Source organism: Dioscorea cayenensis, chromosome 9 (assembly GCF_009730915.1).
Source record: "Dioscorea cayenensis subsp. rotundata cultivar TDr96_F1 chromosome 9, TDr96_F1_v2_PseudoChromosome.rev07_lg8_w22 25.fasta, whole genome shotgun sequence".
Lineage (NCBI taxonomy): Eukaryota > Viridiplantae > Streptophyta > Magnoliopsida > Dioscoreales > Dioscoreaceae > Dioscorea > Dioscorea cayenensis.
In genome coordinates this window covers 2,881,661-2,889,980 of record NC_052479.1, presented here as the reverse complement: position 1 = coordinate 2,889,980, position 8,320 = coordinate 2,881,661, and positions in this window count along the sequence as shown.

Sequence of the window (8,320 nt, the reverse complement as noted above, 5' to 3'; positions counted from 1 at the left end):
AGCCTCAATAATTTTACTCAGGTTTCTTGCTTTCAGATGGAGCTTGATATCGAGGCTCCATGATATATAATTGCTCCCCGAGATTTGAAGGGCCTCGAATTCTCTTTTTGCAATATTTGCCATTTTCTTTAAAATAATAATATAACATGTAATTAGAATAGAGAGTACATAATAAAATATAAAGCATTTATACTGTTCATATATACGATACTGTTCATGTATGACACTATTCGTATATATGGTACTATTCATATATATGGTATTGTTCATATGCTGCAATTATTGCAGCATTGGGAATTAAAATATGTTTGAAAGTGATTATAAGTTAAAAGGGAAGAAGAAGTAAAGATAAGGGAGAGAAGAAAGTAGGGGGCCGACGGAGAAATGCCGGCCGAGTTGCCGACGGAGAAACTCGAAGGGAACGGCGGAGTAGAGAGAAGGGCGACGGAGAAGAGAAAAAGGGCCCGGCAGATTTTTACCTGATTTTGTCAACGATCGCCGGGATCGGAGGGTCATCGCGAAAACTTAGGAAAAGATGATGCTTTATAATTTGGATTAAGTGGAAAACCTCATTGTAATAATAATATTATTGTTTTTCTTGTTTATTTTAAAAGTACTGGTAATATCAGCCTTAGTGGCTTTAGTACTGTATGTTTTTTTTTTATGTATGCTTCTAAGAAAATCTTATGTATGGTTGACTGAAATTATGTATTAAATAAAATGTATGGTTTGCTAGTATTATATTTACCTGTCAAACCTTCCTGCATTCAGTGTTAGAAATGGATTCCACATATATAACATATATATTAGATGAACCAAAGAAAATTAAAATCATATGAGCAAATTCGTGCTGATAACGTGTTAAAAATATATGTTATAAATGTAAAGATAGTAATAAGAATAGAGAGCCAGAGTATTTACCAAAAACCCAAAAAACCCTGAAGAATTAACTTCTTCTTCTTCTTCTTTTATTTCTCTCTTTTCCTTCTCTTCTCTATATCTCAAATTATACAAATGAGGGGTATTTATAGAGTTACAAGAGTTGAATGAACGGCCAGGATCGATTTGATCCGACGATCCAAAATACCCTGGTTGGTGGAATAATAACGATGCAGTAGCTGCTACGATCTACATGGGCGGTACTGCTACGGTGTTCTCTAGATGATCTTTGCGATAGCACAGTCCTGCTGCGAGTGATATTCTACTGATAGACATCCATTAAAAAAATATTTGTTTATAACACTATGCTTTTTTTTCACATAATAGCTCCTTTTTTTACTGTTTTTTTAAAATAAATATTTATAATTGATTCATTTTGATTTAAAAAATAAAAATAAATTTGAAAATCACAATAATAACTGCTGATATCAAAGTAAGACACTATCATAATGTCACCTCTCAAGTTTTTGAATAATGTTACCTCTCAAGTTTTGATAATCATATTTTCTCTGACAAAGAAATGAGATTTTTATTCATCATTTTTTTAAAGTATTTTTATAATTGTGAAGGACTTCATAAAGTTTGTACAACTTCAGCAAAGCACTTTTATTAAGTTGGAATTTGAACAGACCAAACCATGCTAAAGCTTGGTAATTGGGGATAATAAAAAAATATACAATAATTTCAGATTGAGGGCAAAATTTTTATAATTTCATAATTAAATTATTATTTTTTTGGCTTGAAGGTAATAAGCAAAGAAAGGAGATTTTTTTTATCTTTATATCCCAATTTGTAATTATGTATTTGATTTTTAAAATATCACTAATTATTTTATATTTGTGAAAACTTAAAAATGTACTTGTATATACTTTCTGTCATATAAAAGGTACTTTCGAAAATATACTCAAAATAATAATAATAATAATAATAATAATAATAATAATAATAATAATTATTATTATTATTATTATTATTATTATTAAAATTGCTATATAAATAACATGAGGCTTTGTGTAAATTTAAATAAGAAATATGAGATTGAGATTTTGGATATATTTGGATTTGGATTATGTTAGTTATTATTTTTAAATTTATATTTATCCACTGTTTTTATAATTTAAAATTCTTGTTAAATATTTTTATTAATTATATTTCTCAATGATTTTAAATTATATTACTATTTCTTGTTATTCTTAAATGACAAGTATATTTCTTGTTCATATTTTATTAACTAGTTGCCATCTTTTTTTTAGTTTTTGTTAACAACAATAAAAAGATAATATGAATTAACATGGATTTAGTTAATAAGCCAAAATATATGTTCCATGTCATAAATCAAAATTTATGTATATATACATATATTGTTTTGCTTCAAATGCCAACCATATATATATAGACAGCGTGGGAAATAGGGATATCCTTATCTTGAAACTTGTTCATTTGGATTTTCTTCATATTTAATCATATTTAAAATTTTATGAATTTATTTATTTATTTATTTATTTATTTATTTATTTTCATGAAAATGATAATAAAATTTTGAGGAAATTATTATTCCAATAATCTAAAAACTTGGAATTATCTTTCACCATTTGACTTTTAAAACAATATAATTATCTATTGACCCAAAATTATTTTCATATTCTTCTCAACCACTTTGATATATATTTAATTGAATAGCTTAGAATTTAAAATTATAAAAAAATCACATTTTTAATATATAAAATTAATAGGGCAGTCAAACAGCAAGGCATAAAAAGCAAAATTTTTTTTTGGGTATTTAAGATATCCATAGATATATGATATTTTGAAAGTCGAATATAAAACATAATTTTATATTTTAAAACATGTTTTTATTTATCAAAAAGTACTTCAAGTTAAAGAAAAAGATTCTCAAATCTTAAACTTATAAAAGAATTTTCCGTAAGAGGCCAACCAATCCCCACATCACCAAATCTGAATAAGAATGAAAAAGAGTATGGACCATCTTAATAATTAACTCTTATTATTGATATATATATAATATGATTGTATAAAATTTTTGATAAACCAATAAATCCATTAAAAAAAGTGTTAATTGCCAAATACCCCTTGAAAGTTTCGTTTATATATATTTTCCCCTCTCTAATTTTGGTATCCCCCAAAACACCCTCTTTTTCTCTCCACTTATTTTTAAACCCTTCAAGTCGTTAAGGTGACTAAACGGAGTTGGGTGGGAATTTTTTTGACAACAATGACCTTCATCTACTAACGCAACTTTTTTTTTTTAATACGGGCTTTTATCTACTTGTAAGAAAGGTCTTCTTCTAACCGAGTCTTGGTTGTCCTTTTTTGGCATGTTTGCTCGTTCCATTTGGAATCTGTGAAATCTCGGGTTGGGTTGGTAGATCCGATCTGGAGATCGGAGTCACGGTGGAGACACCTAGATCCGCCGGCGACAGCGTGGGAGTTCGACGGAAGTGCACCATCGCCGGAGCGGACCTCAATTGTTTCTTGGATTTATGGGTGTTTGCCTCGTTGTTTTTATTTTTCTTGGCGGCAATAAAGCGATGAGACACAAAGATCGATGGTTTGAAGTCGGAGAACCCTTTAGAGGACTCCGTTGGTGGAGAGTTGGATCTGTAGACAAGCTCTGCTGATGTTGGGGTTGAGGAGAAAGAGGTCGTGGAGATCGTTGGAGAGGTTGAGGAGCTAGTAGCATTGGAAGAGGAGAAGGAGAAGAGTGAGGGAAGGTGAGAACTTGGAGAATCATACTAAGTTTACGGTTGAAGAGACAAAGGAGAGGGAGAATGTAGTTCAGGGAGGAGGTAGAGCAGAGATGAATTAGGAGAAAAACTTTAGATTAAAGTATGTTTCTGTTTAAATATATGTGTTTTTGTGTAACTTAGGTATTTTCTGTTTAAAAAAAAATTATTTATGTTTAATAATATTGGTTCATGTTTAAGATTCTTGAGTAGCGTTTAACACAAACATACAATTTTAAAGCGAGGCGGGTTACTTAAGCGAGTTATTTAAGCGGAAACTAGGTTAGTTACACACAAACATACACTATTAAGTGGAAGCAGACTAAGTTAAGCTACTAGTACAATAATACATTATATTTTTGATTAATTTAGATCCCAAAAACTCTTTAGAAATTATTGGATTAAAAAAATTAAAAATTAAAATTAAACTCAAATTCAATTGGTCTTTTTTTAAATAAATGCTTAAAAATAATGTTTAAAAAGAAAAATATCTTGGAATAAGAACTTTAGGGAATTAGAACATAAAAAGAATCGACTTTTTTTATGGATATATGGATAAATCATGAGACTATTTTTACCATGGATTAATTCTTGTTCTATAAACTTTAGGCTATTTTACCAGTACTCTTTTAAATCTTGTAGATTCCAATCAATATTTTCTTCCGAAATTAGAAGTACATTAAACATAAAGATAAATTTTAACGTTTTACGTTTAATAATAGTTGTTTTTGTTTAAGTTATTTTATTTCCGTTTATCAATCCGGGTTTTTGTTGAAGCTAACACGTTTTCGTTTAACAGTCTCGGTTACTGTTTAATTTACTCGTTTTTGTTTATCCGATTATGTTAGAGTGCATTGTTAAATGTTTTACTTTTAATTTGTTGGGTTTCAATAGTTTTACATTATATGTTAATGCGTATCTGATTAAGTTTACTAATTTTTGTTTAATAGTTTTGGTTTTTGTTTGCGAATACACTTTTTATGTTTAACAATAGGTTTTTGTTTAAGTTATCTTGTTTCTGTTTAATAATTCGGGTTTCTGTTTAAGGTATCGCGTTTCCGTTTAATAGTCTTGGTTTCTGTTTAACAATAGTTATTTTTGTTTAAATTACCTTGTTTTCTTTTATCAATCCTGGTTTGTGCAAGCAACCCCATAATAAACATTCCGACAATTTCAAATTTATCCATACAAAAAGAATCGATATAAATCGGATGAATTTGAATTAAAAAAAACACACACACATACCTAAGTTAATCCGAAACACATATATTTAAACAGAAACACACCGAAAGCCACATCCAGACATAAGTTCTAAATCGTTCCTTCCTCTCTTACAAAACAACGAATACCCTCCCCCTCCTCATCCTCCTTCCGTTAATCCGATTTCTTCGGTTCTCTAAAGTACAACACATCTCTCATTAGTATATCGATTCTCGTCGGCCTCTTCCTTTTCAAGGCCGAGCCTTTCCCACCGACTTCATCGTCAAGGCAAACCCGAAGAACCCATAGCAACAGAAGGTGGTGATGAAAATGGTCGAAGGCCACTAGAGATCCGTGGTGAGGCTCAAGGTCTTTCAAAAAATATTTGAAAGATGAGAAAAAAACTGGGTTATTTTAAAAAAGATGATGTGCTTTTATCCACCATTGTTGAGGGTAAAAATGGAATTCAATCAAATGAATTAGACGGAATTAGCTGAAAGGGGAAAAAATGAAGTGAAACAAAAAAGGAAGGGCTGTCCGGCAAATTCAAAAGTCAGAGGGGTTGTCTGTGAATTTTTTAAACTGTTAGGGGGTAAAAAATAATTTTCCCTTAAAAAAATAAAGAATAATATATATTAATAGAATACTCATTAAAATAATTCAAATACAAAAGGGAAAAAAAACCCCTTTACAAGTGTCATATTTGAAAAAAAAATTAAGCATAAGTAAGCAACCGACATCCGTTTATTGCACTGCAGTCTCAATTTCATTATCAGAATCACAACTATTTTCATAACGAACTTTTAACTATAGACCCCAGAAATAGAACTTGACGCATTTTATTTTTATATTTCTATCCTTTGGATGGATGATTTGTTGGAAATATAGTACCACATCGGTTGTGTAATAGAATTGTAATGGGTTTATATATAGGTATAGAGGTTGAGCCACTAAGTCTTGAGACTTTTTGGTGTAAAACCCCTAAACCCATATAAAGCCCATATAGGGCCCACTAGTACCAAAAATATAAAATCTAACATGGTATCAGAGACTGTGCAAGTTCGACCGTAGTTGAACTTGAGGGAGGGTGTTGGAAATATAGTACCACATCGGTTGTGTAATAGAATTGTAATGGGTTTATATATAGGAATAGAGGTTGAGTCACTAAGTCTTGAGACTTTTTGGTGTAAGACTCTTAAGCCCATATAAAGCCCATATAGGACCCACTAGTACCAAAAATATAAAATCTAACATGATTGTTGTAGATGATTGGTTCTCTATAGTCGCTTTTCCTCTATTGTTTTTTCTCTTTTGTGTTAATCATTTATGTTGGTTAAGGTTGGTTGAGCGTTATTTTGTTTTTGTTTTTTCACTGTTGTCATTTTTATTCTTTGTAAGTGTCCTACTTTTTAAAATAACTACTCCTCCGTTCCTTTTTTATCTGTCATAAACTCATATTCCTTTTTATCTGTTATTTTTAAACATCAACAAGCATTTATTATTATTTTTCTAAAATTACTTTAGCACTCTATTCAATTCTCTTCTTGAAATTTAATATAAGAGAAATGTGAAGATATAAATTAGGGGTAATTTTGAAAAGATAACTAATTTTTTATTAAATTACGTGAAATAATCAGAAGTAAGAGAAGGAGTATTTATGATTTATCTATCTAACTGCCACAATTAAGTGCAGCCGCAATCTCATTATCAGATCAAACTTAACACGTGACTTGTTCGTACTGCCGCAGGTGGATAATTAATATAAATGATTAGTTCTCCATATCAACTTTTGTTCTTTTTTCGTTAAAGCTATTAATCACTCTTGTTGGTTTGGGCTTTTTTTTGTTTATTGTTGCAACAAGCGATTGTTAGTAATTATCATGTTTTTTAAAAATAAATATATATGTAATTTATCCATTTTATTTTTAAAATCAAAATAAAAATTGAAACACCAAATACACAATAATAACATCTGATATCAAAGTAAAACACCACACAATACTACTTTTTTGAGTTTTCCCTCCACTCATTTTTTTTTTCCTTCATTTGTATGACAATCAAATTTTCTCTTGCAAAAGAAGTAAGATTTCCATTCAATCATTTTTTTATATATATTTTTATAATTTTCATAATTTTCAAGGAACTCTATATAACTTGCACAACTTCAACAAATCACTTTTTAAGTAAGAATTTGAAGAGACCCAACCATATATGCTAAGACTTGGTAATTTTTTTCTATATATATATATATATATTGCCCCATTCTAGTTGTTTGTAATTTTTTTAAATAATTATTTATGATTTATCTACTTCACTAGAGATGGAATTGTATTTGTACTGTATATGATGGTGATTCTCATAGGTGATTGATTTTTCATAGCATTTTTCAGCCACTTGTTGTTTGTAACCTTTTTTTTTTTCTTAATAAATATTTATGATTGATTCATTTTATTTTAGAAAATAAAAATAAAATTGAAAAATACAAAGTCACAATGATAACTACTCATATCAAAATAAGACACTATCATAATACTACCTCTCAAGTTATGCTCCATAGAAATTTATTTTAGAAAATAAAAATAAAATTGAAAAATACAAAGTCACAATGATAACTACTCATATCAAAATAAGACACTATCATAATACTACCTCTCAAGTTATGCTCCATACTCATTTCTATGATAATTAAAATTTTTGACAAAGAAATGAGATTTCTATTCATCATTTTTTTTAAAGTATTTTTACAATTGTCAAGGGCTTCATAAAATCTGTACAACTTCAACAAATCACTTTTATTAAGTTGGAATTTGGACAGACCAAACCATACTAAAGCTTGGTAATTGGTGATAATAAAAAAAATGTATAATAATTTCAGATTGAGGACAAATTTTTTATAATTTCATAATTAAATTATTATTTTCTTTGCTTGGAGATAATAAGAAAAGAAAGGAGAATTTTTTTTTATCTCCATATCCCAATTTGTAAGCATGTATTTGATTTTTTAAATATCACTCATTATTTTATATTTGTGAAAACTTAAAAATTTGCTTCTATATCCTTTGTGCCATGCAAAAGGTTCTTTCGGAAATATACGATTTTTTTTTTAATTAATTAAATATTGCTATATAAATAACATGAGATTTTGTGTAAATTTAAAAAAAAAAATGAGATAGAGATATTGGATATATTTGGATTTGGATTATGTTTGTTATTATTTTTAAATTTATATTTATTTACTGTTTTTATCATTTAAAATTACTGTTAAATATTTTTATTAATTGTATTACTCAATAATTTTAAATTATATTACTATGTCTTGTTATTATGAAATAACAACTATATTCTTGTTCATATTTTATTGACTAGTTGTCATTTTTTTTAAATTTTTTTGTTAACATCAATATAAAGATAATATGAATTCACATGGATTTAGTTAA